This window comes from Leptodactylus fuscus, chromosome 1 (assembly GCF_031893055.1).
Source record: "Leptodactylus fuscus isolate aLepFus1 chromosome 1, aLepFus1.hap2, whole genome shotgun sequence".
In the NCBI taxonomy this organism is placed as follows: Eukaryota; Metazoa; Chordata; class Amphibia; order Anura; family Leptodactylidae; genus Leptodactylus; species Leptodactylus fuscus.
The window spans coordinates 346,016,175-346,043,318 of NC_134265.1; the positions used below are offsets into that span (position 1 = coordinate 346,016,175).

The 27,144-nt window shown below is 44.7% G+C and overlaps 2 long non-coding RNA genes across 2 annotated transcripts in view; one reads left to right on the forward strand and one right to left on the reverse strand.

Annotated features, from left to right (window-relative positions):
* The window catches only part of LOC142187851 (uncharacterized), a 474,785-nt gene that overhangs the window by 174,385 nt on the left and 273,256 nt on the right, over positions 1 to 27,144 (forward strand). The window lies entirely within an intron of this gene.
* Positions 1 to 27,144, reverse strand: part of LOC142187840 (uncharacterized) — a 324,300-nt gene that overhangs the window by 109,918 nt on the left and 187,238 nt on the right. The gene's annotated exons all lie outside the window — the stretch shown is intronic.

The following is a 27,144-nucleotide window of genomic DNA, read 5'->3' on the forward strand; positions in this document are numbered from 1 at the left end:
TAACCCCTTCCCGCCGATGGCATTTTTTGATTTTCGTTTTTCGTTTTTGACTCCCCTCCTTCTAAACCCCATAACTTTTTTTTATTTCTCCGCTCCCAAAGCCATAAGAGGTCTTAATGTACTGGGAAGCTGGAAAAAAATTCAGAATGGGGTGGATTTAAAGAAAAAATGCATTTGTGCGATTTTCTTACGGGCTTTGGTTTTATGGCGTTCACTGTGCAGCCAAAATGACATGTCCCCTGTATTCTGTGTTTCGGTTCGATTCCGGGGATACCAAATTTATATGGTTTTATTTACATTTTAACCACTTTAAAAAAATCCAAAATTGGGTTAAAATTTTTTTATTCTATATGCCGCCATATTCTGGCAGCCGTAACTTTTTTAATACGTCAGTGTACGGGGATGCATAGGGCGTCTTTTTTTGCGGGGCCGGGTGTACTTTTTATTTCTACCATTTTCGGGAAATGCTATTTCGGGAAAGGCGATTCACATTGGCAAAAAACAGTTTGATTCAGTTGGCCCTACCTTATCTATCGGAGGTGACCGGTTTACCAGGCAGGGTTTCTGTGACACACTCCCTTTAAAAGTTTATTTTCTTATGATTGCATTTTGCCATCGAAGCTCATTTCACTATATCATTAACTGTCTCTACAACAATATGAAAGTGTAGGGATTCCAGTCATGGTAAACCTCTAATATGCGACCTATTACGGTACATATCACTGTAGTTACATTTCAAAAATGATTCTCTATTGTTTTATCCCGACTTACAGTATTGGACCAAAAGGATCCAGTTATATTTTGTTTAATGTAGATTGTTAAAGTCTGAATCGAGTGCCGTAGTGTATATTCTTTTACATTGAAATACGCAAACATCTTTAAGATACTGTGTAGTAGAATGTGACATATACATTGTATTCCATATACTGTGCAATGTAAGCCTGTAACCTTCTTTTCTATTTCTATGTTGTGAATTTGCTTGCTTACCTGGCTGATGGATATCCTCATAGCCTCGCTGTATTGTTTTAAAATGATAACAATAAAATAAAAAAGTTTACAAAACAAAAAGATAAAGTACAGTATCATATACAGTGTTGGCCAAAAGTATTGGCACCCCTGCAATTCTGTCAGATAATACTTAGTGTCTTCCAGAAAATGATTCCAAGCACAAATTCTTTGGTATTATTATCTTAATTTAATTTGTCTTCAATGGAAAACCACAAAAAGAATTGTCAAAAAGCTAAATTGGATATAATTCCACACCAAACATAAAAAGGGGGTACAACAGTGTCACCCCATACTATCCGTCGGCGTCTGAATGAGAAGGGACTGTATGGTAGGAGACCCAGGAAGACCCCACTTCTTACCCAGAGACATAAAAAAGCCAGGCTGGAGTTTGCCAAAACTTACCTGAGAAAGCCAAAAAACGTTCTGGAAGAATGTTCTCTGGTCAGATGAGACAAAAGCAGGAAAAGGCCTCAACATAGAGTTTACAGGGGAAAAAAGAGGCCTTCAAAGAAAAGTACACGGTCCCTACAGTCAGACATGGCGGAGGTTCCTGATGTTTTGGGGTTGCTTTGCTGCCTCTGGCACTGGACTGCTTGACCGTGTGCATGGCATTATGAAGTCTGAAGACGACCAACACACTGTGCAGCATAATGTAGGGCCCAATGTGAGAAAGCTGGGTCTCCCTCAGAGGTCAGGGGTCTTCCAGCAGGACAATGACCCAAAACACACTTCAGGTCAGCACTAGAAAATGGTGGTGAGAGAAAGCCCTGGAGACTTGTAAAGTGGCAGCAATGAGTCCAGCCCTGAATCCCATAGAACACCTGTGGGGGAGGAGAGATCTCCTGATGGCAGTTTGGAGAAGGCCTCCTTCACATCTCAGGGACCTGGAGCAGTTTGCCTAAGAAGAATGGTCTAAAATTCCAGCAGAGCCTTGTAAGAAACTCATTGCTGGTTACCGGAAGCGGTTGTGCGCAGTTACTGTGTCTAAAGATTGTGCTACCAAGTATTAGGCTGAGGGGGCCAATACTTCTGTCCGGCCCATTTTTGGAGTTTTGTGTAAAATGATCAATGATTTGACTTTTTTTTTCATTCTCTTTTGTAATTTTTCATTGCAAGCAAAATAAATGAAGATATTACCAAAGAGTTTGTGCTTGTAATCATTGTCTGGAAGAAACTGAGTATTATCTGACAGAATTGCAGGGAGGCCAATACTTTTGGCCAACACTGTAGTACTTAGATAAAGAAAAAAAAAGTGAAAATGGTGATTTATGAAAAATAAAGGTCTTTGTACTTACATTTTACAGACTCTTTGAAATGGATTTTTCTGTGAACTGTCATAAAAGTAATGAACAGTGAATATTCCTCCGATAATGAAATCTCCATTCTGGACGTAGTTGGGAAATAATGAAGAAAAGTCGGTTCTAAGGAAACAACGAGGTCCCAAGCTGAGGTTGTGTGTTGGAAGCAAGACGTTGGAAATGATAACAAATAATAATGCAAGTGATTCCCCTGACATAGCTGCAGATTCATTGCCTTTCCATGCAGTCCTGTAATAATCTGGTCATAGCAGAGACATCTCTGGGCTGTAGCTTCTTGAATAGTGAAGCAGGTTCTTGAATGATTCATTTTATATAGTGTAGCTGGTGTAAGTAAGGGATTGAGAGGCAATATTATTAGTAGGAATATGATTGTAATGTTTGACATATATAACACCATCCTAAACTCTGTCCAGCCAAGTGGGAATTAAGCAAAATGCAGAATCCTACTGAGGAAAAAACCGTAAGAAAAATGAAACAATAAAATATATTATATTGAGCTAAAATATAGTTATAGTATTATTATATTATTATATTATATTAATATATTATTATTATTATTATTATTATTATTATTATTATTATTATTATTATTATTATTATTATTCACACATTACAAATGTATTTAAAAAATACATTAAAAAAATTCTGTCCTCCGATAGTCCAGCATTTACAAAAATATATTCACTTTTTCATTTCCCTGATAATCTGGAATCATTGAAGATAGAAAGATAAACTAAGTAGTGATCGAGTAAGCGAGTCTTAGATAATAGACTTAACTGGAAGTCAGGGGACAAACATAGGAAGAAAGGCAGGAGATATCAAGTGAAATATCAAACCAAAAGTGTACTGTAGACAAGCCAGAAGTCAGGTCTAGCAGGGGCCACACGGTGGCTCAGTGGTTAGCACTGCAGCCTTGAATTCCCATATAATAAATGCCTTGAAAAGGGCATGAGAACATATAAGTACAGATATTAGTGGATGATAATCCACTTTTTTTTGTTGTACTCCACTGTAAATGGCTTGTTGTGTTTCACCTTGAACACACAGGTATGAGTAATAGGCAGCAGTATAAAGGCAGTGAGCGCTGCAATGTGTATTAAGTTTTTTTCTGTTAACAACGCTGCAACCAACCCAAATTCTTCTTTGATTTTCTCCCTATATTTTGCCTACACTTGTAATCCTCAAGTCATTTGGAGGCACGCTGAGCATCCTCTTCATAATGTGCCTAATAGAGATGAGCGAACACTAAAATGTTCGAGGTTCGAAATTCGATTCGAACAGCCGCTCAATGTTCGTGTGTTCGAACGGGTTTCGAACCCCATTATAGTCTATGGGGAACAGATACTCGTTAAGGGGGAAACCCAAATCCGTGTCTGGAGGGTCACCAAGTCCACTATGACACCCCAGGAAATGATGCCAACACCTCTGGAATGACACTGGGACAGCAGGGGAAGCATGCCTGGGGGCATCTAACACACCAAAGACCCTCTATTACCCCAACATCACTGCCTAACAACTACACACTTTCCACATTCAAAAAAACCTCTATCAAAGTGGGAAAATACCTGGAAACCTTCTTTACTCCCCAAATGGATGGACACAAACCCCAATTTAAGCTCAACAAACAGTAACAACCACCCCTTTAAATCACGTTCCCCATGACAACCACAAATGGAATAGGCAATGGGAATTCCAAAAGCCCTCACCCTTAACTGTCATTTTGAGTGTGTGTGTGTGTGTGTGTGTGTGTGTGTGATGTGGTAAGACCTTCCAAAATTCACTTTTCTAGCCCTTAACATGAGCCCTTCCAAACAAAGTTACATGACCTTAAGCTGAGCTACCAGCAGAGATTGAGGCCCTTGGCATGAGTAGAGCCTTGCACCAGCAGTGTTTTTGGCACTTAGGGTGAGTTGAGCCTTGTACCAGCGTGTGTCCCTTAACATCAGGCGGGCCCTAAGTTCTGCGCTTTGCACAAAAGTTCCACATTAACTAGGCTGAATGGTACAAAGATTAGTAGGCCCGAGAACCAGGAACAGGTCTTGCAATGGCTGTCGGATAACGCTTAAAGCACATTGTCCACCAGCCAGTCAGCCTCTACCTCCTCTTACCCAACAGTCTTGTCCTCCTTCCACCCAAAATTCCCAATCTTCTCAGAACAATAACCCCAACTGTCCCTGCTCCCCAGAGCTGTTCTCCCTTCCTTTGACTGTACCGCAACCTGCCCCTCCATTTCGCGATTCCACGGACCTAACAGACGAGTATCTGTGTCCAGATGCTCAAACACTAGAGTCTCCTCCATTCCATCTCCGGTCGATTTGGTGGCGGATGACCAGCAACCCACCCTCATCGACGACGATGAGACGCAGTTGCTGTCAGGGCAGCCAGTTGACATGCGCATTGTGCAGGAGGAGGAGGCGAGACAGGAGTTGGAAGAGGAGGTGGTGGACGACGAGGACACCGACCCCACCTGGACAAGGCAGATGTCAAGCTGGGAAAGTAGTGTGGATGTTGAGGCAGGTGCAGCACCAAAAAGGGTAGCTAGAGGCAGAGACATGTCCAGAGGCAGAGGTCAGCTGCTTTGCCGAAGCCAGGCCAGACCCGGAATGTCCGAAGATGTTCCCTTTTGTACCCAGCCCAGAAAAACTCCCCCATCGAGGGCACGTTTCTTGAAGGTGTAGAGTTTTTTCAAGGAATGCGCCGAGGACAGATATAGTGTCGTCTACACAATTTGCCTCTCGAAATCGAGTAGGGGCCCTGAGAAGAGCAACCTGTCCACCACTTCAATGCACCGTCATTTGGAATCCAAGCAATGGAATCAGTGGCAGGCAGCAACGGCAGGACAAACGTCGCCCGCCGTTCATGCCACTGCCTCTGCTCACAGTGCTGGCGATGCACTCCAGAGGACGAGCCAGGACATCACTTCATCTGCCTCCGCCACTTTGTTGACTTCTCCCTCATCCTCCCCTGTTTCTGTCTTATCTCCTTCTCCTGCACCATCAAAGGCACCATCAGGCGCTTCTTTACAACAACCCACCATCTCTCAGACATTGGAGCGCCGGCAGAAATACACCGCTAACCACCCACCCACGCAAGCCTAGAACGCCAACATCGCTAAACTGCTGGCCCAGGAGAGGTTGGCGTTCCGGCTTGTTGAAACTCCCGCCTTCCCGGACCTGATGGCAACTGTGGCACCTCACTATGCCGTCCCTAGCCGTCTCAACTTCTCCCGGTGTGGCGTCCCCGCCTTGCACCAGCACGTGTCACTCAACATCAGGTGGGCCCTTAGTTCCGCGCTTTGCTGCAAGGTCCACTTGACCACCGACACTTGGACAAGCGCCTGTGGTCAGGGATGCTGCAGTGCTTATCTTTAATGACAGGCAGGGTGAATGTGGTGGAGTCTGTTCCCCGGGTGCAAACTGGGGTGGCCTATCTCCTCTCCCAGGCCAAAATTCATGGCAGGAGTAGACTGAAACCCTACGACGCTGCAACCTCCACCACAGCTACTAGCGGCAAACGCTAAAACACTGGTGTGGGGAGACGTCAGCAGGCGGTGCTGAAGCTCATCAGCTTGGGGGACAGACAGCACAGTGCCTCCGAGGTCAGGGATGCCATCCTGGCTGAGATGGCATTTTTTTTTCCCTGCTACACCTGGGGCCTGGCATTTTTCGCCTGTGATAATGGCTGGAACCTGGTAGCGGCTCTGGAGCTTGCCAGCCTCCAACACGTTCCATGTTTGGCCCACGTCTAACCTAGTGGTGCAAAGTTTTTTAAAAACATACCCAAATGTACCGAAGCTACTGTTGAAAATGCGGCGCTTGTGCGCCCACTTTTGCAAGTGCACAGGAGTCGCTGCTAGCCTAAAAACACTCTAGCAAGGCCTACATCTGTCCAAACACAGGCTGTTGTCCGTCATTCACACACGCTGAAACCCTACAATACCATATCTTGAGCAGGGTGTGTGAGCTGCACAGACCTTTGATGGAGTTCCATCTACAAAACCCAAGGGTTCCTCAAAGTCAGCAACCAAAGTTTCTGCACCATGAGTTTCCAGGGGTGGCAGAGTTATGGCTAGGGGAAGAGGCATGGATAGGGATGATGTCTAGGGGCAAAAGCAGTGTGGATGTGGAGGCAAGCTAAGCAGGAAAAACTGGGGGTACAAGCTAAGGCATGGACTGGGGTGATGTCTAGGGGCAAAAGCAGTGTGGATGTGGAGGCAAGCTAAGCAGGAAAAACTGGGGATACAAGCTAAGGCATGGACTAGGGTGATGTCTAGGGGCAAAAGCAGTGTGGATGTGGAGGCAAGCTAAGCAGGAAAAACTGGGGGTACAAGCTAAGGCATGGACTGGGGTGATGTCTAGGGGCAAAAGCAGTGTGGATGTGGAGGCAAGCTAAGCAGGAAAAACTGGGGGTACAAGCTAAGGCATGGACTGGGGTGATGTCTAGGGGCAAAAGCAGTGTGGATGTGGAGGCAAGCTAAGCAGGAAAAACTGGGGGTACAAGCTAAGGCATGGACTGGGGTGATGTCTAGGGGCAAAAGCAGTGTGGATGTGGAGGCAAGCAAAGCAGGGAAAATGGTGGCTAGAGGCAAAGGGATGTCCATAGGCAGCAAGGGCAAAGATGCAAAACTCTCCCGTTTCAAGAATTTTCCTGACTTGTTTCCCCACAAAACATTCCTGGGAGGAGGGCTGAAACACCACCCTCCTCCTCCTCCGCTGTTAGATTTACCCCAGCTACGAGCTGAAAACGCTGCAACACTGGTGTGGGGAGACGTCAGCAGGCTGGGCTGAAGCTCATCAGCTTGGGAGACGGACAGCACACTGCCTCTGAGGTCAGGGATGCCATCCTGGATGAGATGGCAATTTGTTTATCCCCGCTGCCCCTGGGGCCAGGTTTTTTAGCTTGTTGGAGGGCTCTGGAGCTTGCCAGCCTCCAACACGTTCCATGCCTGGCCCACATGTTCAATGTAGTGGTGCAATGATTTTTAAAAACATACCCCAAATTAGCTGAGCTAAGGGTGAAAGTGCGGCACTTGGACACCCACTTTCCCAAGTCTACAGTACCTGGAGCTAGCCGCAATACACTCCAGCAAGGCCTACATCTGCCTGAAGCACCTACTGTTGTGCGAGGTCACCACACGCTCTAACCCTAGATACCGTATGTTCAGCAGGGTGTGTGAGCAGCAGAGACCTTTGATGGAGTACCAGCTACAAAACCCAAGGGTTCCTCAGAGTCAGCTCCCTCACTTTCTGCACCATGAGTTTCCATGGGTGGCAGACTTATGGCTAGAGGCACAGGCATGGATAGGGGTGATGTGTAGGGGCAAAAGCAGTGTGGATGTGGAGGCAAGCTAAGCAGCAAAAACTGGGGGTACAAGCAGCCGGTGACATCATCACTGACAAGCACAGCTGTCTGTCAGCTGACAGGCTGACTTTCACCAAAATGAACAGACAATGGATAGACTCATCATATACATGTCAGTTACATGACAAATTTAGTGCAATTTGCAAGTCCAAGATGGTTTGGAGATCTGCGGAGAGGAATCTCACCACCTCTTGCGGGTGCCATCATTTGGAAGGCAAGCCCTGGGCTCAGTGGGTGAGAGCAAGCGCAGGATAATCGTTGTTTGGCCTGGCGGCCACTGCCTCTTCCACTGTTGACAGGGCTGGCGCTGCAGTCCAGACCAGGAGCCAGGACACCTCCACATCTGCCTCTGACACTTTGGGGAGTTCACCCTTATCCTCACCTTTTCCTGCCATTTCTCCTTTTGCCCGCGCCATCATGCGCCTCTTCCCAGCAACTCCCCATCTCCCAAGCCTTTCATTTCATGCTAAAGTACAGCGCAACCCACCCACATGCCCAAGGCTTCAACGGCCTCATCTCAAGAAATCTGGCCCAGGAGATGTTGGAATCCCGGCTGGGGGACACTCTGCCCTTTTTGGGCAGAGTGTCTACTGCGCCACCGCACTGTGCCGTCCACACCAGCACTTTCCCCCAAACATGAGGCGGTCCCTAAATTCAGCGCTTAGCCCTAAAGTTCCATGTGACCAGTTACGAATGGACAAGTGCATGCGGACAGGGACGCTACCTTTCAATTTGGGCACAGTGGTTGAATGTAGTTGAGGCGTGGACCGGGTCGCAAAATGTGGTGGCCTGACTTGTCTCCCCACACAACATTCCTGGGAGGAGGGCTGAAACACCACCCTCCTCCGCTGTTAAATTGACCCCAGCTACGAGCTGGAAACGCTGCAACACTGGTGTGGGGAGACGTCAGCGGGCCGTGCTGAAGCTCATCAGCTTGGGGGCCAGACAGCACACTGCCTACAAAGTGAGTCATGCCATCCTCGATGAGACGGCAATGTGGTTTTTGCCACTGCACCTGGGCCCAGGCATGTTGTCATGTGTGATAATGGCCGTAACCTGGGATTGGCTCTGTAGCTTGGCAGCCTGCAACATATTCCATGCCTGGGCCACGTTTTTAACTCATTGCTGCTAATCTTTTGAAAAAGGTACCCCAATGTTCCTGAGCTACTGGTGAAAGTGTGGCGCTTGTGCGGATAGTTTTTAAAGTGTATAGTTGCCGCTGCTAGCCTCTATGCACTCCTACAACGCCTGTACCTGCTGGAACAACGGCTGTTGTGCGACGTCTCCACACTGCTGGCACTAAACATATCATGTGTTGAGCAGAGTGTGTGAGCAGCACAGACCTTTGATGTAGTTCCAACTCCAAAACCCTCGGGTTCGTCAAAGTCAACTCCCTCAGTTGCTCAACCATGAGTGGCCATGGGTGGCAGACTTATGTGAAATCCCATCCCATCCATTGCACTGGACACGAAACATTAGCATGCGCTCAGCACAACTTCGGATATGGCAGATGCGTTAAGCAGGGTGCAGGGTACAACACAGACCAGGCCCGAGCACCAGGAACAGGTGTTAGAAATACTGCAGCATCTGCCATTTCCTTCCAATTTTGGGGTTTTGGACCCGCCACCGACTTGTCTGGACCTAAGTGGGGATCATGAGACACAGTTGCCATCAAGGCAAGCTGTGGTCATGTGCGGTTTGCAGTAAGGGGGCAGTGCGCAATTGGAAGAGGAGTTGGTGGATGACGAGGCCACCGACCCCACATGGACAGGGGTGATGTCTAGGGGCTAAAGCAGTGTAGATGTAGAGGGAAGCTAAATCAACAAAAAACCTGGGTAGAAGCAAAGGCATAAACTGGGGTGATGTTTAGGGGTGAAAGCAGAGTAGATGTGGAGGGAAGCTAAGCAGCAAAAACAGTGGGTAGAAGCAAAGGCATGCAAAACTCTACCCTGTTGGAAGACTTATTCCTAGGTCTGGAACACGTTAATGGCCCCCCTGGACAAATTACTGCCACTCAGGGGCCTAGTGTCACCAGGAGGGACAAGTATAGGCGCATGTTGTGGGAATACCTGGCCGACACCAGCTCTGTCCTCTCCGATCCCTCTGTGCTCTACAGCCTAAACTTATTTTCTCATCTTTTTTTCTGAACTGCACATCTCTTGCCTGCTTCCTTTGGGATCTTAGAAATGGTGGTCCACTTCCACAGATGGTAACTTCAATAGACAGTGTAACGGGAGTAGCTGAGGGATCGCTGTCTTAACCACTTTTTGGCACAAAATTAACTTCCAAAGCCAAATATGGTGCAAGTATATGATGCAAGGACACCTACACACCTATCTCTGACACATTGGGGAGTTCACCCTCATGCGCCCTTTTGGCCTGCACCATCATGCGCCTCTTCCCAGCCACTCCACATTTCCCAAGCTTTTCATTGCAGGCAGAAGTACAATACAACCCACCCCCATGCCCAAGCCTGTAACAGCCTCATCGATAAACTGCTGGCCCTGGAGATGTTGGTGTTTGTTTATGCTTCTGGAGACCCAGGCCTTCCGTCAGCAGATGGCAGCTGGGGCACCTCCCTATGCTGGGCCTAGCCGTTACTACTTCTCTTGGTGTGCTGTCTCTGCCTTGCGCCTGCATGTGTCCCATAACATCAGTCGGGCCCAGAGCTCTGCGCTTTGCTGCAAGGTCCACTTGACCACCGACACATGGACAAGCGCCTGTGGTCAGGGATGCTGCAGTGCTTATCTTTAATGACAGGCAGGGTGAATGTGGTGGAGTCTGTTCCCCGGGTGCAAACTGGGGTGGCCTATCTCCTCTCCCAGGCCAAAATTCATGGCAGGAGTAGACTGAAACCCTACGAAGCTGCAACCTCCACCCCAGCTACTAGCGGAAAACACTGTAACACTGGCATGGGGAGATGTCAGTAGGCCGTGCTGAAACTGATCAGCTTGGGGGACAGACAGCACAGTGCCTCCGAGGTCAGGGATGCCATCCTGGCTGAGATGGCATTTTTTTTTCCCTGCTACACCTGGGGCCTGGCATTTTTGCGCCTGTGATAATGGCTGGAACCTGGTAGCAGATCTGGAGCTTGCCAGACTCAAACACGGTCCACGCATGGCCCACGTTTTCCAACTTGTTGGTGCCATGTTTCTTTGAAACCTACACCATTGTGCCTGATATACAGGTCAAAGTGGGGCCATTTTCGTAAGTGAGAACTAGCCTCTGCTAGGCAGAAAACATTCAGAGCACACTCCTCTCATCTTCGCACCGTTGGCTGGCGGAGGAAGACGAGGGGGTTGGAGTGGCATCTGATGTCCCTATCCCACACGAGGCTAGAGGGTGCACTTCAGTGCATCCCATTGCTTCACCACAAATGGTGTGAAGGGGAGTGGAAAATGGAGGAAATGGAGAGTGACCCTTACAGTTGGGGCCAGCAAAGGCATGCCAAGTAACACACTGGCACACATGGCTGACTTCATCTTGGGTTGCTTTTCAACACATATTTCACATCATGAAGAACAAATAATACTGGATTTTTTCAAGCCTCGAACCCCGGTCTAGGTCTAATGTCTGTTCCTTTCTTATATTAGGGGAGAGGGAAAAAAAATTACTTCAGTGATACGTTTAGCGTACATAGACTGACTATTAATGTGTATCCCACTTAGTGTTGTTAGGGTTACACACCGTCACAACCTGGCTAAAGCTTCTATAGCTGTTAATAAAGTCAACATAACTTTACGGTATCCAAAAAGACAGCTGGTACCGACAGAGAGCAAGACAAATGTCACCCAAAGCTGTGAGCTCTGAACACCCACAGTGACTTTGGCGTCATCATCATTATAAGGGAGCGGGTGGTAATAAATAACTTGGCAGTGCCTAAAACCCAAAAAGCTTATACAACTATATTTACATTAAGATACACAAATGAAACTTTTCAGTAGCATGTCATGAGACAAGCTGATAAGCTCTTCCTTTGTGCAGTGCTATTTGAAAGTTAAACGCTGCCTTTATTTTAATTCTGGAGAAGGTGCAGACATTAGATTTAGAACATGTTGTCTTCATTGTCCAAATCCTCTATATAGGTAACGTGTTTTTCGGGCCGAGCTGTCTGGGAACGAGCTGGTGCAGCACTGACAACCTGGGTGAATATGGCAAGAGCCTGAGATGTAGGGTGAATGAATCCCCAAATTATTTGTGGAATTCCCAGTGAGACAATGGCACTGTATACCAGTATTAAAAATTGTGGGTGCACATAACCCCCATATATTCTTTGAATTCCCAGTGAGACAATGGCACTGTATACCAGTATTAAAAATTGTGGGTGCACATAACCCCCATATATTCTTTGAATTCCCAGTGAGACAATGGCACTGTATACCAGTAGTAAAAATTGTGGGTGCACATAACCCCCATATATTCTTTGAATTCCCAGTGAGACAATGGAACTGTATAGCAGTAGCAAAAATTGTGGGTGCACGTAACCCCCATATATTCTTTGAATTCCCAGTCAGACAATGGCACTGTATACCAGTAGTAAAAATTGTGGGTGCACATAACCCCCATATATTCTTTGAATTCCCAGTGAGACAAAGGAACTGTATAGCAGTATTAAAAATTGTGGGTGCACGTAACCCCCATATATTCTTTGAATTCCCAGTCAGACAATGGCACTGTATACCAGTAGTAAAAATTGTGGGTGCACATAACCCCCATATATTCTTTGAATTCCCAGTCAGACAATGGCACTATATACCAGTAGTAAAAATTGTGGGTGCACATAACCCCAATATATTCTTTGAATTCCCAGTCAGACAATGGCACTGTATACCAGTATTAAAAATTGTGGGTGCACATAACCCCCATATATTCTTTGAATTCCCAGTGAGACAAAGGAACTGTATAGCAGTATTAAAAATTGTGGGTGCACGTAACCCCCATATATTCTTTGAATTCCCAGTCAGACAATGGCACTGTATACCAGTATTAAAAATTGTGGGTGCACGTCACCCCAATATATTCTTTGAATTCCCAGTCAGACAATGGCACTGTATACCAGTAGTAAAAATTGTGGGTGCACATAACCCCCATATATTCTTTGAATTCCCAGTCAGACAATGGCACTGTATACCAGTATTAAAAATTGTGGGTGCACATAACCCCCATATATTCTTTGAATTCCCAGTCAGACAATGGCACTGTATACCAGTATTAAAAATTGTGGGTGCACATAACCCCCATATATTCTTTGAATTCCCAGTGAGACAAAGGAACTGTATAGCAGTATTAAAAATTGTGGGTGCACGTAACCCCCATATATTCTTTGAATTCCCAGTCAGACAATGGCACTGTATACCAGTATTAAAAATTGTGGGTGCACATAACCCCCATATATTCTTTGAATTCCCAGTCAGACAATGGCACTATATACCAGTAGTAAAAATTGTGGGTGCACATAACCCCAATATATTCTTTGAATTCCCAGTCAGACAATGGCACTGTATACCAGTATTAAAAATTGTGGGTGCACATAACCCCCATATATTCTTTGAATTCCCAGTCAGACAATGGCACTATATACCAGTAGTAAAAATTGTGGGTGCACATAACCCCAATATATTCTTTGAATTCCCAGTCAGACAATGGCACTGTATACCAGTATTAAAAATTGTGGGTGCACATAACCCCCATATATTCTTTGAATTCCCAGTCAGACAATGGCACTATATACCAGTAGTAAAAATTGTGGGTGCACATAACCCCAATATATTCTTTGAATTCCCAGTCAGACAATGGCACTGTATACCAGTAGTAAAAATTGTGGGTGCACATAACCCCCATATATTCTTTGAATTCCCAGTGAGACAAAGGAACTGTATAGCAGTATTAAAAATTGTGGGTGCACGTAACCCCCATATATTCTTTGAATTCCCAGTCAGACAATGGCACTGTATACCAGTATTAAAAATTGTGGGTGCACATAACCCCCATATATTCTTTGAATTCCCAGTCAGACAATGGCACTGTATACCAGTATTAAAAATTGTGGGTGCACATAACCCCCATATATTCTTTGAATTCCCAGTGAGACAAAGGAACTGTATAGCAGTATTAAAAATTGTGGGTGCACGTAACCCCCATATATTCTTTGAATTCCCAGTCAGACAATGGCACTGTATACCAGTATTAAAAATTGTGGGTGCACATAACCCCCATATATTCTTTGAATTCCCAGTCAGACAATGGCACTATATACCAGTAGTAAAAATTGTGGGTGCACATAACCCCAATATATTCTTTGAATTCCCAGTCAGACAATGGCACTGTATACCAGTATTAAAAATTGTGGGTGCACATAACCCCCATATATTCTTTGAATTCCCAGTCAGACAATGGCACTATATACCAGTAGTAAAAATTGTGGGTGCACATAACCCCAATATATTCTTTGAATTCCCAGTCAGACAATGGCACTGTATACCAGTATTAAAAATTGTGGGTGCACATAACCCCCATATATTCTTTGAATTCCCAGTCAGACAATGGCACTATATACCAGTAGTAAAAATTGTGGGTGCACATAACCCCAATATATTCTTTGAATTCCCAGTCAGACAATGGCACTGTATACCAGTAGTAAAAATTGTGGGTGCACATAACCCCCATATATTCTTTGAATTCCCAGTGAGACAAAGGAACTGTATAGCAGTATTAAAAATTGTGGGTGCACGTAACCCCCATATATTCTTTGAATTCCCAGTCAGACAATGGCACTGTATACCAGTATTAAAAATTGTGGGTGCACATAACCCCCATATATTCTTTGAATTCCCAGTCAGACAATGGCACTGTATACCAGTATTAAAAATTGTGGGTGCACATAACCCCCATATATTCTTTGAATTCCCAGTCAGACAATGGCACTGTATACCAGTATTAAAAATTGTGGGTGCACGTAACCCCCATATATTCTTTGAATTCCCAGTCAGACAATGGCACTGTATACCAGTATTAAAAATTGTGGGTGCACATAACCCCATATATTCTTTGAATTCCCAGTCAGACAATGGCACTATATACCAGTAGTAAAAATTGTGGGTGCACATAACCCCAATATATTCTTTGAATTCCCAGTCAGACAATGGCACTGTATACCAGTATTAAAAATTGTGGGTGCACATAACCCCCATATATTCTTTGAATTCCCAGTGAGACAAAGGAACTGTATAGCAGTATTAAAAATTGTGGGTGCACGTAACCCCCATATATTCTTTGAATTCCCAGTCAGACAATGGCACTGTATACCAGTATTAAAAATTGTGGGTGCACATAACCCCCATATATTCTTTGAATTCCCAGTCAGACAATGGCACTATATACCAGTAGTAAAAATTGTGGGTGCACATAACCCCAATATATTCTTTGAATTCCCAGTCAGACAATGGCACTGTATACCAGTATTAAAAATTGTGGGTGCACATAACCCCCATATATTCTTTGAATTCCCAGTCAGACAATGGCACTATATACCAGTAGTAAAAATTGTGGGTGCACATAACCCCAATATATTCTTTGAATTCCCAGTCAGACAATGGCACTGTATACCAGTATTAAAAATTGTGGGTGCACATAACCCCCATATATTCTTTGAATTCCCAGTCAGACAATGGCACTGTATACCAGTATTAAAAATTGTGGGTGCACATAACCCCCATATATTCTTTGAATTCCCAGTCAGACAATGGCACTGTATACCAGTATTAAAAATTGTGGGTGCACATAACCCCCATATATTCTTTGAATTCCCAGTGAGACAAAGGAACTGTATAGCAGTATTAAAAATTGTGGGTGCACGTAACCCCCATATATTCTTTGAATTCCCAGTCAGACAATGGCACTGTATACCAGTATTAAAAATTGTGGGTGCACATAACCCCCATATATTCTTTGAATTCCCAGTCAGACAATGGCACTATATACCAGTAGTAAAAATTGTGGGTGCACATAACCCCCATATATTCTTTGAATTCCCAGTCAGACAATGGCACTATATACCAGTATTAAAAATTGTGGGTGCACATAACCCCCATATATTCTTTGAATTCCCAGTGAGACAATGGAACTGTATAGCAGTATTAAAAATTGTGGGTGCACGTAACCCCCATATATTCTTTGAATTCCCAGTCAGACAATGGCACTATATACCAGTATTAAAAATTGTGGGTGCACATAACCCCCATATATTCTTTGAATTCCCAGTCAGACAATGGCACTGTATACCAGTAGTAAAAATTGTGGGTGCACATAACCCCCATATATTCTTTGAATTCCCAGTGAGACAATGGCACTGTATACCAGTAGTAAAAATTGTGGGTGCACGTAACCCCCATATATTCTTTGAATTCCCAGTCAGACAATGGCACTATATACCAGTATTAAAAATTGTGGGTGCACATAACCCCCATATATTCTTTGAATTCCCAGTCAGACAATGGCACTGTATACCAGTAGTAAAAATTGTGGGTGCACATAACCCCCATATATTCTTTGAATTCCCAGTCAGACAATGGCACTGTATACCAGTATTAAAAATTGTGGGTGCACATAACCCCCATATATTCTTTGAATTCCCAGTGAGACAAAGGAACTGTATAGCAGTATTAAAAATTGTGGGTGCACATAACCCCCATATATTCTTTGAATTCCCAGTGAGACAATGGCACTGTATAGCAGTAGCAAAAATTGTGGGTGCACGTCACCCCAATATATTCTTTGAATTCCCAGTCAGACAATGGCACTATATACCAGTAGCAAAAATTGTGGGTGTATATAGCCCCAATTCTATTGCTAGGGGACTTGCAGGGTATTTCTGAGGTGAAGGTGGGGGGGCACACCGTTGGAACGGGGATTTGGGGTGTATATATGGGGTATACGGGAATACACTGTCAGTGTGTTCCATTCAGGATCCTGGGAAAGCTGGGTTGCGGCGATTGAGCCCGTCAGTGCCACGTTACACTGACAAGCTTCTCCCTGGAATTGAAGTTATATGTAAGCCCAATATATTCTTTGAATTCCCAGTCAGACAATGGCACTATATGGCAGTAGCAAAAATAGTGGGTGTATATAGCCCCAATCCTATTGCTAGGGGACTTGCAGGGTATTTCTGGGGTGAAGGTGGGGGGGCACACCGTTGGAACGGGTATCGGGGGTATATATCGGGTATACGGGAATACACTGACAGTGTATTCCATTCAGGATCCTGGGAAAGCTGGGTTGCGGCGATTGAGCCCGTCAGTGCCACGTTACACTGACAAGCTTCTCCCTGGAATTTAGCTCTTATAAGAGCTGTTGGTTGTCTTCTCCTTCCTATCCTAGCCTGTCCCTGCCTACCCAGAATCTAAGCCCTAGCTAACTGGACGGAAACCTCCGTCCTCGGTGAATTGCAAGCTCAGAATGACGCGAAGCTGGGCGGCGCTGTTCTTTTAAATTAGAGGTCACATGTTTTCGGCAGCCAATGGGTTTTGCCTACTTTTTTCAACGTCACCGGTGTCGTAGTTCCTGTCCCACCTACCCTGCGCTGTTATTGGAGCAAAAAAGGCGCCAGGGAAGGTGGGAGGGGAATCGAGTAATGGCGCACTTTACCACGCGGTGTTCGATTCGATTCGAACATGCCGAACAGCCTAATATCCGATCGAACATGAGTTCGATAGAACACTGTTCGCTCATCTCTAGTGCCTAAAAATGGTGCCAATGTCCACTGGATGCCCAGGAGAGGTGAGTATCACTGTTCTTTGTTTTTACTCACCTCACCTAGTGCTGCAAAAGTTCAGCCACTACCTATTTGAACATTCCAAAATGTAACAGCTGATGCTTTACTCACCAATCCCTGCTCCTGCCCTTTCTGACATTCACTGCTGCCTCCAAGGTGCAGACACTGAAGAACACCGCAGAACCCTTTGGAGGAAGAAGTGGAGGCTTAACTGGACAGGGGCAGACATTGGTGAGTAAAATATGCTGGAATAAACCAATAGGTAGCAGCCGATTGAAAAAATGTTTGTGCTATTATCTCATGACAGGTACGGCACTGAGTGTTTGTTAGTTAGTTCATGACCACCAATCTAAATAACAGCTATAGCTGCAAAAGTAAAAGCTGCTACAATTGCAGAATACAAGTCATGAGATGGCCAAAATCATACCTGACTTATACAGTCCTATGAAAAAGTTTGGGCACCCCTATTAATCTTAATCATTTTTTGTTCTAAATATTTTGGTGTTTGCAACAGCCATTTCAGTTTGATATATCTAATAACTGATGGACACAGTAATATTTCAGGATTGAAATGAGGTTTATTGTACTAACAGAAAATGTGCAATATGCATTAAACCAAAATTTGACTGGTGCAAAAGTCTGGGCACCTCAACAGAAAAGTGACATTAATATTTAGTACATCCTCCTTTTGCAAAGATAACAGCCTATAGTCGCCTCCTGTAGCTTTTAATCAGTTCCTGGATCCTGGATGAAGGTATTTTGGACCATTCCTCTTTACAAAACAATTCAAGTTCAGTTAAGTTAGATGGTCGCCGACCATGGACAGCCCGCTTCAGATCATCCCACAGATGTTCAATGATATTCAGGTCTGGGGACTGGGATGGCCATTCCAGAACATTGTAATTGTTCCTCTGCATGAATGCCTGAGGATTTGGAGCGGTGTTTTGGATCATTGTCTTGCTGAAATATCCATCCCCGGCGTAACTTCAACTTCGTCACTGATTCTTGAACATTTTTCTCAAGAATCTGCTGATACTGAGTGGAATCCATGCGACCCTCAACTTTAACAAGATTCCCGGTGCCGGCATTGGCCACACAGCCCCAAAGCATGATGGATCCTCCACCAAATTTTACAGTGGGTAGCATGTGTTTTTCTTGTAATGCTGTTTTTTTTGGACGCCATGCATAATGCCTTTTTGTATGACCAAACAACTCAATCTTTGTTTCATCAGTCCACAGGAACTTCTTCCAAAATGAAGCTGGCTTGTCCAAATGTGCTTCTGCATACCTCAGGCGACTCTGTTTGTGGTGTGCTTGCAGAAACGGCTTCTTTCTCATCACTCTCCCATACAGCTTCTCCTTGTGCAAAGTGCGCTGTATTTTTGACCGATGCACAGTGACACCATCTGCAGCAAGATGATGCTGCAGCTCTTTGGAGGTGGTCTGTGGATTGTCCTTGACTGTTCTCACCATTCTTCTTCTCTGCCTTTCTGATATTTTTCTTGGCCTGCCACTTCTGGGCTTAACAAGAACTGTCCCTGTGGTCTTCCATTTCCTTACTATGTTCCTCACAGTGGAAACTGACAAATTAAATCTCTGAGACAACTTTTTGTATCCTTCCCCTGAACAACTATGTTGGACAATCTTTGTTTTCAGATCATTTGAGAGTTGTTTTGAGTAGCCCATGATGCCACTCTTCAGAGGAGATTCAAATAGGAGAACAACTTGCAATTGGCCACCTTAAATACCTTTTCTCATGATTGGATACACCTGGCTATGAAATTCAAAGCTCAGTGAGGTTACAAAACCAATTTTGTGCTTCAGTAAGTCAGTAAAAAGTAGTTAGGAGTATTCAAATCAATAAAATGATAAGGGTGCCCATACTTTTGCACCAGTCAAATTTTGGTTTAATGCATATTGCACATTTTCTGTTAGTACAATAAACCTCATTTCAATCCTGAAATATTACTGTGTCCATCAGTTATTAGATATATCAAACTGAAATGGCTGTTGCAAACACCAAAATATTTAGAACAAAAAATGATTAAGATTAATAGGGGTGCCCAAACTTTTTCATAGGACTGTACACACTGTACTACTGATTTATGAAAAGTTTGCTCAAAGACTAGATATGGTTTACACATGTGGACAAAATTGTTGGTACCCCTCGTTTAATGAAAGAAAGCCCCCACAATGGTCACAGAAATAACTTGAATCTGACAAAAGTAATAATAACCAAACCAAATGTTGACAAGCCACAAAGCTTCTGGGCAGTGGCGTAACTAGGAATGGCGGGGCCCCGTGGCAAACTTTTGACATGGGCCCCCACCCCCATCCCAACTGACGCCGAAGACCTCGACCGACCCCCTCCTCCGCACTCTATTATGTCCCTTACTGGCCCCTGCACACAGTATTAACCCCAATAGTGTCCCCTGCACACAGTATTAACCACAATAGTGTCCCCTGCACACAGTATTAACCCCAATAGTGGCCCCTGCACACAGTATTAACCCCAATAGTGGCCCCTGCACACAGTATTAACCCCAATAGTGGCCCCTGCACACAGTATTAACCCCAATAGTGTCCCTCTGTGGACACCCATAAACAATTATTATACTCTGGGGTCTTTTCAGACCCCAGAGTATAATAATCGGAGACCCGGGGAATAAAAACATTAAAAAAAAACCTCACTGTTGCTTCTTACCTGTTCCCCGGCTCCTGTGCTGTGCTGTCCTCCTGTGCTGACCACCGCTCGCGTCCTTCGTTAATGACGTCGGACGTCACATGACCCGGGAAGCATGCCGGGTTCATGTGACGTCAGAGACGTCAGACAACAGTAGGACGGAGGCCTGGCAGGATCGCGGAGAGGTAAGTAACAGTTTTTTATGTTTTTTACCTCTCCCGATCCGCCGGTCATTATACTCGGGGGTCTGCAAAGACCCCCGAGTATAATGATAGCCCCTATGGGGCCCACAGTGTCACTTGCCGATCCCGGCCCAGCCAGGATCGGCAAGTGAATAGGGCCCGTAACAGCCTATTTAAAAAAAAAAAAAACGGTAGCGGCTGTCACCGGGCCCCCTAATGGCCCGGGCCCTGTGGCAGCTGCTACTGCTGCTACCACGGTAGTTACGCCACTGCTTCTGGGAGAATGTTCTACGGATAGATGAGACAAATATCAATCTTTTTGACAAGGCCCATCAGTTCACAGACAGAAAAATGAAGTCTATCTTGAAAAGAACACTGTCCCTACTGTGAAACAAGGAGGACGATCTGTTATGTTCTGGGGCTGCTTTGCTGCATCTGGTATAGGGTGTCTTGAATCTGTGCAGGGTACAATGAAATCTCAAGTCTGTCAAGGGACTCTAGAGAGAAATGTGCTGCCCATTGTCAGAAAGCTTAGTTTCAGTCGTAGGTCATGAGTCTTGTAACAGGTGTGATAGGACCAGGGGCAAAGTGGGAGAAGGAGTATACATTTCTCCCAGGTTCCTGTCATACACAATCTAGGTGCAGCTGAGAAAAGCTGTGCTCCTGGCTGGTGGGTCTTACCAAAACCCTGGAAAAGCTCTGGCTGCTGGAGTAGGAGTATTGGCAGCGCCGCACCTCCCATGAGGCGACCTGAAGTGGCATTTTTGCTAACCTAAGCCAGTCCAGGACAAGCTGTCCTGGACTGGCTTAGGTTAGCAAAAATGCCACTTCAGGTCGCCTCATGGGAGGCTGGTTTGGGGAGGCCACTGGAGCAGCGCTGCTCCAGCAGCCTCCCCTCACGCTCAGGCAGAGAGCAGGCAGTCTCCGGGCCTGCTCTCTGCCGGCGAACGGCGCTAAGCCCCGCCCCCTTTGATTCACCACGCCCCCTCCACTCAGCCATGCCCCCGTTCCGCCCCCTCCAACGGCGGGAGTGGGGCGGCTTTCTGTAGTTCGCCTCGGGCGGTGAAAGGGGCAGGTTCACCCCTAATTATTGGGTTTGTCTATACTCCACTCAGCCACTCCAGGTTTTGAGATGTGTGGGGTTAATTCCTGTGTTCAGGTTGTGTATAAAGAGACAGAAAGCCCACAGGTAGATGGCTCTGTCTACTCCTGGGGAAAATACTTGTAAGTAATACTGCTGTTTTGTGTTTAGGGAGCTGTGCAAAAGGCCCAGCTCTCATAGTTAGGTAACCTGTGTTGAAGGTAGAAGCTGGACGGCTAGGACTTTATTTTGCATTGTTTATGTTTTGTTTTGCCTGGAAAAATCCTAATAAAACTGGTTGCGGCCAGTTGCACCATACTTGGCTGGATTGGACTTTCATTTTGGGCCATAAAGTGCTCAAGATAGCGATCCCTGAGCTAATCGCATTACACAGGATAATGAATGACCCTAAACACACAGCTAAAAAATGGCTAAGTGGAAAACATTGGACTATTCTGAAGTGGCCTTCTATGAGCCCTGACCTAAATCTTATTGAACATCTTTGGAAGGAGCTGAAGCATGTCGTCTGGAAAAGGCCCCCTTCAAACCCGAGTCAAATGAAGCAGTTTGCTCATGAGGAGGGGCCAAAATATCTGCTGAGAGGGGCAGAAGTCTCATTGACAGTTACAGGAATTGTCTGATCGCAGCGATTGCCCCAAAAGGTTGTACAACAAAATATTAAGTTACGTGAACCATCATTACTGTCCAGGCTGTTTCATAAGTTTTATTATTAAAAAAAATTCTTTTGAAGCGAAAAGCAAAGTCTGACTTTCATTTGTTCATTTTTATAGAATTTTTCTTTATTATTACTTTTGTCAGATTCAGGTTATTTCGGTGACCATTGTGGGTTTTCTTTCATTAAACGAGGGCGACCAGCAATTTTTTCCATGTGTGTAAGGGTTATTGTTTACTGCCGACTCTATTTTTTAATATTTGAGGGCTGGTGTATGACATAACCTTTTGGTGACTGTTTTTATGCAGTTTTTTTTTAGATAAAGTCTGAAGTAGATTGAAGCTAAATGAACAATATGAAGTAAAGAATTATACTTCTCTTATTATTGGATCTGCTTCTGAGTTTGGTACAAAAACTGTATCACAAACTGCCACAAAAATCTTATGTGCGACACCAGCGTTAATACTTCATTGTTAAAATACGTCCAAACTGACAATAACATAAAAAATCTACACATGAATTTGTATTAATATGCTTTATTAAAAACAAAATACCGCCATATCTATTACTATAGCTGATACATATAGCATGTAAAAAGCTTGAAGGTGAAATTGAAATTTAAGGAATGAATGTAAGATGAGATGAATAAAGAAATATATACGAATATAAAAATCATATATTAACAAATATATATATATAAATATAAATCAAACTAATACATTAAAAACATTTTTTCACAAACAAAATGGGAGTGTCAGAGATTCCTGAAATACAATGTGCTGCTGTCTCTGGGGCTCCCATAGATAAGAATGGATCAATACATTCGCTGCCTGACCAGTGCTCCATTCTGAAGGGGGGAGGCTAGTGACCCTAAGTTCAACCCCAGACACACATCTCTCCCAGCACCTAGGAAGATATCCCTCTTTCCCAGGATTCTGCAATGGGGAAGGAGGAGGGGGGATACCTTGGTGGGAACTTAATCATGCGCCTTGAGGTCTAGGAGTCAGTTCTCAGTGAACCGGATTATGGATTTGTTCTGGTATTCGTTTTCTCTTTTATTCTCACTTTATTTTCTGTATTGTATTGTGCTTTTATCTGTAATTGCTTGACAATCCAGTTATGTATATTTCTGTATATGTTAGTAGCTATTAAGGACCCACTCGGGTTAATAAATATATAAAATGTATAAAGTTTGTTTCATATTATCTTATGAACTCAGGCACTCAAAGGGTGTGAGTGGAAGGTAAGAAAAAGGTGATCGCATGTGTGCCAAGTGGCTTGGTAAGACGAGATCCTTCACAACTTGTTTTGTGGGAAACCCCTTTATAGTTAGATATGACTAAGGATAATAGTTACCCCATATAAAATGAGCAATTACAGTAAACAAGGAAAAAAAATAAAGAAAGACATTGACAGGAACATTAACACTTTGGGGGCAATTTATTATGACTGGGGTTCTGTATGTCAGTTTTAACCCATTCCTCTGCTAAGTGCTCCTGATTTATTAAGAGAATTCTACATACCGTAATACAGATGCCCTCCCATGCCAATGAGATCTACGCCAGTCAGAAACTGGTAGAGATTTCAGGTGTAACTCACGCAAGCAATCTGGTGGGAGCTATAGTTAATATGTCGGGCTGAGACGTCCCTTTCTTGGTCCACCTTGATCTGTCCACTTTGTAAAAAGTGACAAGCAGGACATCGAACATTAAAGGGATCCTATCACTCAGACATGATTCTTTCTAAGTACCACGTCAGAATAGCCTTAAGAATGGATATTCGTCTCCTACCTTTTGTCGTCTTCTCCGGTCCGCCGTTCGCCTACAATCCCGGTTTTTCTCGGTATGTAAATTAGCTCTCTTGCAGCACTGGGGGTGGGCCCCAGTGCTCAGACAGCACTGGGGGCGTCCCCAATACTGTGAGAGAACTCTCTCTTGCTCCTCCTCCATCTTTGTCAGCAGCGTCCTCTTCAGCATCTTCTTCCGGTGATGGCTTGTAACTTCTAGGCCTCGGGCCTTGGGCAGAGCAAACTGTGCATGCCCACAGGCCATGGTAAAATGGCCATTTGCACAGTATTGTAAGCGGCCATTTTCCTGTGGCCTGTGGGCATGCGCAGTCTGCTCTGCCCAAGGCCTGAGGCCTAGAAATTACAAGCCACCGCCGGAAGAAGATGCTGAAGAGGATACTGCTGACGAAGATGGAGGCGGCACTAGAGAGAGTTCTCTCGCAGCATTGGGGATGTCCCCAGTGTTGTTTGAGAGCTGGGGCCCGTCCCCAGTGCTGCGAGAGAGCTAATTTGCATACCGAGAAAAAAAGGGATTGTAGGTGAACGGTGGCCTGGAGAAGACGACGAAAGGTAGGAGACAAATAGCCTTTCTTAAAGGGACCTTTCACCACTTTTGGGCACATGCAGTGTTATATACTGCCAGAAAGCCGACAGTGCGCTGAGTTCAGCGCACTGTCGGCTTTCCCGATCCGTGCCCGGTGTAAAGAGCTTACGGTGCCGGTACCGTAGTGCTCTATGGTCAGAAGGGCGTTTCTGACCATTAGCCAGAGACGTCCTTCTGCCTCGTGGCGCCTATCGCGCTGTACTGTGGAGCTCCCTGCACCCGGCACCGTAAGCTCTTTACGCCGGGCACGGATCGGGAAAGCCGACAGTGCGCTGAACTCAGCGCACTGTCGGCTTTCTGGCAGTATATAACACTGCATGTGCCCAAAAGTGGTGAAAGGTCCTCTTTAAGGCTATTCCGACGTGGTATTTAGAAAAATCATGTCTGAGTGATAGGATCCCTTTAAGACACATCTATGCCATTAAACTTACATAGTTGGTTTAGTAATTCACCCCCCCCCCCCCCCATTGTGATTATCTTGTTATTTATTCTTATATTTATCTAATTGATACATAATGTGACATCTTTAGTGTGATTGTTTCAGTAAACAATTCCTTGAATTTAATTCGGGCCTTATCAATATGATATAGCATTTATGAATAAAAATAAAAACCAAAATGCTAAGGTTTGAAGACAGTATAGCAAATATCTCCACCAGTATTGCATTTTTTCCAGTTACTCCCATATAAGCTGGGATAAAAGCCACCCAGACACTGCAGACAACCAGCATGCTGAAGGTGATATTTTTGGCTTCATTAAAACTATTTGGTAATTTTCTGGCCAGGAAAGCAATAAAAAAACTTATAGAAGCAAGTAGTCCCATATAGCCCAGGAGTATGGAAAAGGCCAATACTGAACCAACATTACATAGGAGAATGATTTTGTCATGGTAAATATGGGAATTATATTCGGGAAATGGAGGTTTCACAGATAACCATATTATACTAACTAATATTGGGATTAATGAGAAGATAAAGACCACACCGTTGGTAGTTTTTAGCCCAATAACATGTTTCCAGAGACTTCCAGGTTTGGTGGCTTTGAAGGCCATGTAGACCATGAGAGCTTTAGCCAATATACAGGAGATCGCTATTGAGAAGTTGATTAAAAATAAGGCATGACAAAGAATGCAAGTCAAGTGTACAGGACGACCTAGAAACAAAAAAACTGAGAGGAAACCTAGCATGACGGAGACCAGAATAATGTAGCTCAGGTTCCGATTCTGGGCCTTGATGACTGGTGTATCACGGTATAAAAAGAACAAGACCAAAATAACCAATGTCTTCATGATGCAAAATGCAGAAATGATAGAAATGGTCACGACAGTTGGGTCATTTCTGTAAGACAGGTAATCTATTATTTTCGGTACACATTGGTTCTTGTCATTTGGCCACTGATCTTCTGGACATTTGTGGCATGATCCATTGCCTACCAAAATAGGTAAGAAAGCAAGTTAAAGCAAATACCAGTTCTGTAATTACAGAATTAATACTTTTGTCTTTCATACTCTACTTTTACAGTCAGAGATCACATAGTAATCCTTAAAATAATTATAGGTTTAACATTTTTTGAAAATTTTTGAAAAATGCCTATTCTTAAAGTGCTTGTTTGTTTCCTGACAATGGTTGCGTTGTGTATTGCAGCTTATCCCCGGTTCAGTCCAAACTTTTCATACCCAAGAGTATAATGGCTGGAGGCCAAGGTAAGGTGAGAAATAAAATAAATTGTACTCATCTTCTGCTATCTCTTCTGGACCTCCTTGCAGCGTCCTCTGTGTCTTCCTCCTAGCAGGGTTGAGGATCTTCTTTGATGTTAAGCACCCAGGGGTCATTGCTGAAGCCCAATCACAGTCCTTAGCAATAACCCTGGGTGCATGATGTCAGAGAAAAGCATTAGATGCCGGCTCTAGTGCTCTTCTGTGTTATCCTCCTCCTGGAGGAGGAAGATATGGATCGCCAGACGCCACGAGTAAGCCCAGAAGAGGTAATTTCTCCTCGCTTCGCCGCTGCCGCCGGCTACTGGCTTGCAGACGCTATGTGATCACATCACGTCTACAAGCCAGTAGCAGCGGCGGCGGCGAAGCGAGCTGACACAGGTCAGCTCCTCGCTTCAGCCGCATATGTGTTAGCAAGAGAGGCGCGCAGCGGCGAAGCGAGGAGCTGACATGTGTCAGCTCCTTGCTTCAGCCGCGTATGTCTTCAACTCAGATCTGCGTCCTCTGGATGCAGATCTGAGTTGAAATAGGACATACAATGACTACTACGGGCGCCAGGGGGCCAGCACACGGTGGCGGGCCAAAACCGGGCCCCCCCCATTTTTCAATTTGGCCGTGCCCCTGACGCCAGTAGCAGTAGTACTGGCCTATCGGCGGCCCTGCCTGAGTGTAATAGAGGTCTATGGATGATGATTCCCAATGTTTCGGGTTTGCGTCAAGTCCAAACTTTTGTAAAAACTCAGGTCAAATCCAGTTCTCTCATTTCTAATGCTGTACATTCCATTATAATATATGATAATAGCTAGTGGTATATTATAGTTTCTTATACTACGAAAGCAACATGCAGTTCTGAACCATCATCCTGCTGGAATGGATTTTTTACCTGGATGGTTGGATATTTCCCCTTCAGAACACTGTGTACATGTGAAACAACATTTATGTTTTCCTCTGGTAAAGACTCTTC